The sequence below is a fragment of the Phaseolus vulgaris genome, chromosome 5 (genome assembly GCF_051622355.1).
Source record: "Phaseolus vulgaris cultivar YP4 chromosome 5, ASM5162235v1, whole genome shotgun sequence".
Lineage (NCBI taxonomy): Eukaryota > Viridiplantae > Streptophyta > Magnoliopsida > Fabales > Fabaceae > Phaseolus > Phaseolus vulgaris.
The window spans coordinates 761,753-769,840 of record NC_143502.1 but is presented as its reverse complement, the minus strand read 5'-3'; the positions used below and the strand labels follow the sequence as shown (position 1 = coordinate 769,840).

Below are 8,088 nucleotides of genomic sequence, written 5' to 3'. Positions count from 1 at the left end.
ATGAGAGAACGATGGGTGCAGAATGGGAGAAACCATTGGATGTGTGATTGGGCGCAGAAATCACTTAACTCTAATTTAATTTTCATTAAGGACAATTCAGTATTTTCACAAACGCAATTGGGTACAGGTCTAATTTGATTGGGTGCAGGAGAATCACCCTTCCTAAACTTGCACTTGTAGGCCCAATAGGCTCATTCAAAAGTTGCATGAAACTCTTGTGGAAGAAACTTTCCAATATCCAATATTCTTCATTCATCATATGCTTCCAACTAATCAACTACAAATTAATTATGGTATATATGTTATGTAATTTCTACATATTTTCATCACTTAACTAGTGAAAATAAGGATTAATTGCTTGTCTGATCCCTGTAATTAATTTATTATATACATATTCATTTTATAAGTCTCTGTTATTAAAATAAATAAAAAAAACATGTAGAATAAGGATATTAAAATTATATGCGTAAGGACTAAAATAAATTAATTTTATAACAACTAAAAAGTAACTACAAGAATTTAGATGAATAATTAAAAATTTAAAGAATGTTGATCTGAAAATACAAATTTTAGTACTAACTTATAATATTATATTTTTCCTTAAACAAGTATGAAAGCATAGTATATTAGTTCTAAAACTTAATGAACGTGTATTTAGATATTAAAATATTTAGAGTTCATAAACAAACAGGTCGTTGTAGTATAGTGGTAAGTATTCCCGCCTGTCACGCGGGTGACCCGGGTTCGATCCCCGGCAACGGCGATTTCCTTTTTATAACCTAAAAATCGTTTCTTCTTTCAGTTTTTGACCTAAATATGGTTTTATAAAATTCTTTCATGAAGGTTTTATGTATGGTGTTTTGCCAATTAGAGTCTTTTTGTTGTTAACTGCATCTTCATATCAAAGCTTACATAAAAATAAATATACAATAAAAATAAAATATACAAAATTAAAGTCTCAATGAGTAACTCAATTAAAACTAATACGATAAAATTAAAATCAGTAAAATAAATATCATAAGTTTCCTAAAATGTATATATATATATATATATATATATATATATATAAATTAAACTGGCTTTAATATTTACAAACTGTTTAGATACAATTTTTTAAAAATATACATAACCAAAATGTTAAGTTCATTAAATATATTAATTATTAGAGGAAAATAATAAATAAATTATTAACGCGTATATATTATATTAGTATTTTTCCTTCTTAAATTATATTTTTAACTAAATATTTTAAAGAGTAAGAAAATACAATATTACAATTTCTTCTATAAATTTGTTTAAATTTCTTGAAATATCACAAGTGACATTTGAACTTTTGCACCAACTTTAGATCTTTAGAGAGAATTCGGAGAAAAGTTATGGGAAAGATTGAGACAAAAACTATTGGAATTATAATCACAGTCGTGATTCTATTGAGTTTTACACAAGTCCAATCAAATAACAAAATTGATGCTGGATTTTTTTGCAAGCTGAAGTGTTTTTTCAAATGTAATGAAGAAGCACAGTCTAAACCAAATTGTATATCAGATTGTCAATCACACTGTAGTGAATTACTCCCCAATAGTGTTTATAATTGTGTTACTAGTTGTCACTTATTGAAGTCCATTGCCATCAACATCGGTATGTACTCTCAAAACATTTACTTATTTTTATTTCATTAATTATTATTTTTTCTATGATTTTGATAACTGACTTTGTTTTGTTTTTATTTTGGCCATTGACTTTACCTGCTTTTCAGGTTCTCGTGATGTTATGAACGTGATGAATACTTGCATGCAAGAGTGTGGAAAAAAGTTATAATTTGTAATCAAAATTGTTGAGTGAAAAATTCTTACAGAAGTATTATTCTACTCAATTATGTGAAATAAATCTTAATCAATGAATATTATTTGTTATTTATTTCCAAAAACAAAAATTCTAACTACTTCCCTCTACAATTTTATCTTCCTTTTTATTGTTGCAAGTTGCATATTAATAAATGAATATTTTTAAAAATATTATCATCAAATTCTATTAAAGAAGATAATTAGAAAGCATTCTAAAAAGAAAGTAATATGTAACTTGTGTGAGACGGATAATAAGAAGTTAATATATATTTGGATGTATAAAATTAGGATAAGTTTAAAAATATTTCATTAATTTATACTTTTCAAATACACAAAAAAATAAAGTTAAATAAATGAATAAATACTTTCGTGTATTGTCTAAATTGGTGAATTAAATCGTTTATGAAAATAAATTTTTTTTGATACAATTAATGATTGAATAATTGTTGGTGAATTTTTTATTAGTTTAGTTGAACAATTTGATCAACAGTGAGTTACAAGACTGTTCGAATAGAATTTTAGTTATGGTAAGTTGACTTTTGCACATTTTTCTTTTAGTTAGTTTTGAACTTGTTAGGTTTGTCTTTAGTATAGGTTTTAATATGTGGTTAAAAGTAATTATTTTATGTATTTATGTGATTTGTAGATAATGTTGGTTTGTTTGCTTTCTAAGCTTTGTTGTGATTAAATGGTTTGATTTTGTACAATTTAAGATATGAAATATGAAGTTGTAATCAATACATAGTATTTTCAGAAAAGAAAAATCCATTTTGAGATTGTTCGGATGTACATTGATAGTGATTTATCTAGATAGAGCTATCCTGACTCTACTCATATAATAACATCACATAAATGAAGTTGTTCAAGTGAGGAGAGTCAAAAGAAGTTCATAAGACTTTGTTTGCAATTTAAAAAATAATTAGTTTGACAGGTCATATGAATTAACCATTTCATCTGAGGTGATTCAATATTCAGATTATTATGCACACGGCTATGTGAATTCACATTGAAGTGGTTTGACATGTGCAAATATTTGAGGCGGATGGTTTTTTGTTATTATTTTATGCTTTCAGTAGAGATTATATCTCGTAAGTGAAAGTTGTTAAACGAGTAAGCTATAAAAGGGGTTTGAGACCCGAGGTAAATGTACGCTATTTTTGAATTCTAGACCGAAATTGAATACTTATCTATTTAATGTTGAACTCTTGTTTACAACCTTCCCCATATAAAAATGGAAGAAACTTGTGATTTAATAGCAATCGTTATTGAACAATACAACAATTCTTATCAATGAATATGACACTTGATTATCAATATTCAAACAAATAGGTTAATTATAAATCTTCCTTAGGGAATTTTTTTTAGATAGATTGATGTGACTTTTATCTAGGTTTTTTTTCCCAAACTTTTGATAAATTTAATTATTTAAATTTAAATTATTAATTTGATTAAAATTTAGTAATATCTGCATTAATATCACACTAGCTAAATTTATTAACATAATATCTATTTTAATAATATATCTAGTTTTTTAAGTTGAAAAAATAGACAAATAAGAATGGGAGATATCCAAAACACTAAATCAAGTATATTTTATAATAAAAAATTATTAATAATTATTCACTAATATCTATAATAATAAGAAATTTGTACTAATAATATATAATTATTTATAATATTGTTTTCAGAATATAAGACATTGTCTTTATTAGAACTATTTAGAGTATAACTCAGATTTCAAAATATAATTTCCAGAAGATTTATTTATTATTTATTTATTTTCTCCAAATCTAGAGGTTTATGTAATTGTTTTGAATCATCCACTTGAGACTCCATTGGAGCAACTACTTTCTGCACCCGATAAAATTGCAACCTGCACTTGATTTTTATGTAAAATGATAAAAATAATCTTAAATAAAAGGGTGCAGATAAAAAATACTTCTTGAATCATTTTTCTAGAACATGTTTTTACATTTGGATTTTCAGAATCTTTTTCTGAATTTCATAAAAAAATTTCAAAATACGTTTCTAGATTTTCTTTTCTAATTTTTTTTCATAACATATTTTTTATATTTTGAAATTATTTTTTTAAAAAGACTTTAATTTTCAGATTCTATTTCAGAGTTTTATTTCCAAATAATAGATTATGAATCTGCTTTACCAAGATATATTTTTAAAATTTTCAATTTTCAATTACAGAATGAAAGATAATTTTAGAAAATTAAAAAAAAAAAAATCGAGAGCAGGTCAGAATTGGTAAGGTGCAAAACAAATTTGCCCCCTCATTCCTAAGCGACAATTCCTTCTTGCACCCAATCAATTGCTTTCTGCACCCGACGAATTTTTTAAAACCTAATTCTACCCTTGTTTTCTTTATTTTGAAAAAGGTGTAGGGTGCAAAAAAAAACTTAGTTTTCCTCTTCTCTTTGGTTGGTGCTGGTAGTGGACGTGTCGTTTTCAGTGTAATACACTAAGAATTATGGTAAAACTTCCGAACATATGCATCCACAACACAAAGTTGCACTTCTGGATAACCCACATCCAAAATAGCGAAAGAACTTCCAGACATAGACATTCGCAGCACAAACTCACACTTTCGATAATCCACATCTGGAACAAAAAAAAAAAAAATTCCAGATAAAATTATCCGCAACGCATAAATGCATTCCACTATATCTGGAAGGCAACGTCAATGAGAAAACTCACTTTTTTGCGTGTCGTCTCTCTTGGTAGCTTCGTTCTCTCTCGCCGTCCAACTCCGTCACATTCGATGTCGCCTCACTGACCACTACCACCACAATTGACGTCCTCGTTCAGTTGGTCTTCGACACAGGTAAAAGGTAAACGCTGCTACTGAACGGAAAACGGCACAGCGAAGAAAGCGGCAGAAAGATTGAAAACGAAGGGGTTGCAGTGTGTTGGGTGCAGGGAAAATTAAGAGACTAAAAAAAATCCTAATTTTCATTTCATTAAGGTTAGTTTAGTCTTTTTACAAAAGTAATTGGGTGTCAGCCATTTTTGATTGGGTGCAGGGAGAATCTGTCTTCCTAAGCTTGCACTTCTAGGCCCAATAGGCCCATTCAAAAGTTGCATGAGACTCTTGTGGAAGAAACTTCCCAATATCCAATATTCTTCACTCATCATATGCTTCCAACCTATATAGCAATGACACTGAAATGAACACTTATACACAAAGATATGTATAATCTCTAAAATATAGAACACGGTGTCACGGATCTATGTATTATATATTTATAAATTATATAAATTGATAATAAATATTTACGTGCACAAGTATGTTTCTGTTTTTTTTTTAACAGAAAGATGGTTTTCATAGCTGGTTCGAAAGAATTTGTTCTTTATTCTTATAATAATAATAATACAAATTTATACATTAAGCTTGAATTTTTAGAAAATTAGTGTATTTCTCATTTTTAAAATTGTGAACTGCATTAGAAATGTCAAAAATCCAATAAATAATTTTTGAATTGAACACTTCATCAATACGTGTTCTACGAGTGTCAGTGTCTGATATATGTGTCTGACACGGACACGCCATTTAAGAGAAATGTCCAAGCTTCATAACTTCCAACTAATACACTACAAACTAAAATTATGGTATATATGTTATGTAAGTTCTACATATTTTCATCATTTAACTAGTGAAAATAAGGATTAATTGCTTCTCTGATTCCTGTAATTAATTTATTATATACATATTCATTTTATAAGTCTCTGTTATTAAAATAAAAATAAAAAAAAGCATGTAGAATAAGGATATTCAAATTATATTTGTAAGTACTAAAATAAATTATTTTTATAACAACTAAAAAGTAACTACAAGAATTTAGATGAATAATTAAAAATTTAAAGAATGTTGATCTGAAAATACAAATTTTAATACTAACTTATAATATTATATTTTTCCTTAAACAAGTATGAAAGCATAGTATATTAGTTCTAAAACTTAATGAAAGTATAAATTCAATAACATAACATTCAGAGTTCATAATCCGGCAACAGCGTTATTTTTTTAACCTAAAAAACGTTTTTTTTTTCTTTCAGTTTTTGACCTAAATATGGTTTTATAAAACTCTTTCATGAAGGTTTTATGTATGGTGTTTTGCCAATTAGAGTCTTTTTGTTGTTAACTGCATCTTCATATCAAAGCTTACATAAAAATAAAATACAAAATTAAAGTCTCAATGAGTAACTCAATTAAAACTAATATGATAAAATTAAAATCAGTAAAATAAATATCATAAGCTTCCTAAAATATGTATATAAATTAAACTGGCCTTAATATTTACAAACTGTTTAGATACATTTTTTAAAAATATACATAACCAAAATGTTAAGTTCATTACATATATATTAATTATTAGAAGAAAATAATAAATAAATTATTAATGTGTATATATTATATTAGTATTTTTCCTTCTTAAATTATATTTTTAACTAAATATTTTAAAGAGTAAGAAAATACAATTTACAATTTCTTCTATAAATTTGTTTAGATATCTTGAAATATCACAAGTGAGATTTCAACTTTTGCACCAACTTTAGATCTTTAGAGAGAATTCGAAGAAGAGTTATGGGAAAGATTGAGACAAAAACTATTGGAATTATAATCACAGTCGTGATTCTATTGAGTTTTACACAAGTCCAATCAAATAACCAAATTGATGCTGGATTTTTTTGCAAACTGAAGTGTTTTTTCAAATGTAATGAAGAAGCACAGTCTAAACCAAATTGTATATCAGATTGTCAATCACACTGTAGTGCATTACTCTCCAATAGTGTTTATAATTGTGTTACTAGTTGTCGCTTAATGAAGTCCATTGCCATCAACGTCGGTATGTACTCTCAAAACATTTATTTATTTTGATTTCATTAATTATTTTTGTCATGATTTTGATAATTGACTTTGTTTTGTTTTGATTTTGGCCATTGATTTTACCTGCATTTCAGGTTCTCGTGATCTTATGAACGTGATGAATACTTGCATGCAAGAATGTGGAAAAAAGTTATAATTTGTAACAAGAATTTTTGAGTGAAACATTCTTACAGAAATATTATTCTACTCAATTATGAGAAATAAATCTTAATCAATGAATATTATTTGTTATTTATTTCCAAAAGCAAAAATCCTAACAACTTCCCTCCATAATTTTATCTTCCTTTTTATTGTTGCAAGTTGCGTATTAATATGCTGATAAAAAAAAAAGTTGCGTATTAATAAATGAATATTTTTAGAAATATTACCATCAAATTCTATTAAGGAAGAAAATAAGAAAGCATTCTTAAAAGAAAGTAATATGTAACTTGTGTGAGACGGATAATAAGAAGTTAATATATATTTGGATGTATAAAATTAGGATGAGTTTAAAAATATTTAATTAATTTATACTTTTCAAATACACAAAAATAAAGTTAAATAAATGAATAAATACTTCTGTGTATTGTCTAAATTGGTGAATTAAATCGTTAATGAAAATATTTTTTTTTTCGATACAATTAATGATTGAATAATTGTTTGTGAATTTTTTATTAGTTTAGTTGAAGAATTCGGTCAATAGTGAGTTACAAGACTGTTCAAATAGAATTTTAGTTATGGTAAGTTGACTTTTGCACATTTTTCTTTTAGTCAATTTTGAACTTGTTAGGTTGGTCTTTGGTATAGGTTTTAATATGTGGTTAAAAGTAATTATTTTATGTATTTATGTGATTTGTAGATAATGTTGGTTTGTTTGCTTTCTAAGTTTTGTTGTGATTCAATGGTTTGATTTTGTACAATTTAAGATATGAAATATGAAGTTTTAATCAAGACATAGTATTTTCAGAAAAGAAAAATCCATTTTGAGATTGTTAGGATGTACATTGATAGTGATTCCTTTAGGTAGAGGTATCCAGACTCTACTGATATAATGACATCACATAAATGAAGTTGTTCAAGTGGGGAGAGTCAAAAGAAGTTCATATTGTTGAACAAGATGCTTTGATGTCTCCAAATCCAAGAGGAAAGCTTGAAGACCTTGCTGATGGGTGTGTGTGTGTTGTCTAGTTGTTTGAAACTTGTTAATTCACTTCTTAAGTTGATCCAAGTTCATTTGAATCTTTAACCTTTTGAAAAGATGTGTTTTCTAAAAAGTTGTCAAAATTTCAACAGGTTGTTTTACCTTAGTTTTTGAAAAAGGTTGAAAGTTGTTTGACTTGGTTGACTTTGTTGTCAAACCAAAACAAT

General features: G+C 26.7%; 1 non-coding gene across 1 annotated transcript; it reads left to right on the top strand.

The window, feature by feature from the left end:
- Positions 1 to 691: 691 nt before the first annotated feature.
- On the top strand, positions 692 to 763 carry TRNAD-GUC (transfer RNA aspartic acid (anticodon GUC)). The gene has a single exon. It is a non-coding gene; the product is annotated as a tRNA-Asp (tRNA).
- Positions 764 to 8,088: the final 7,325 nt, after the last annotated feature.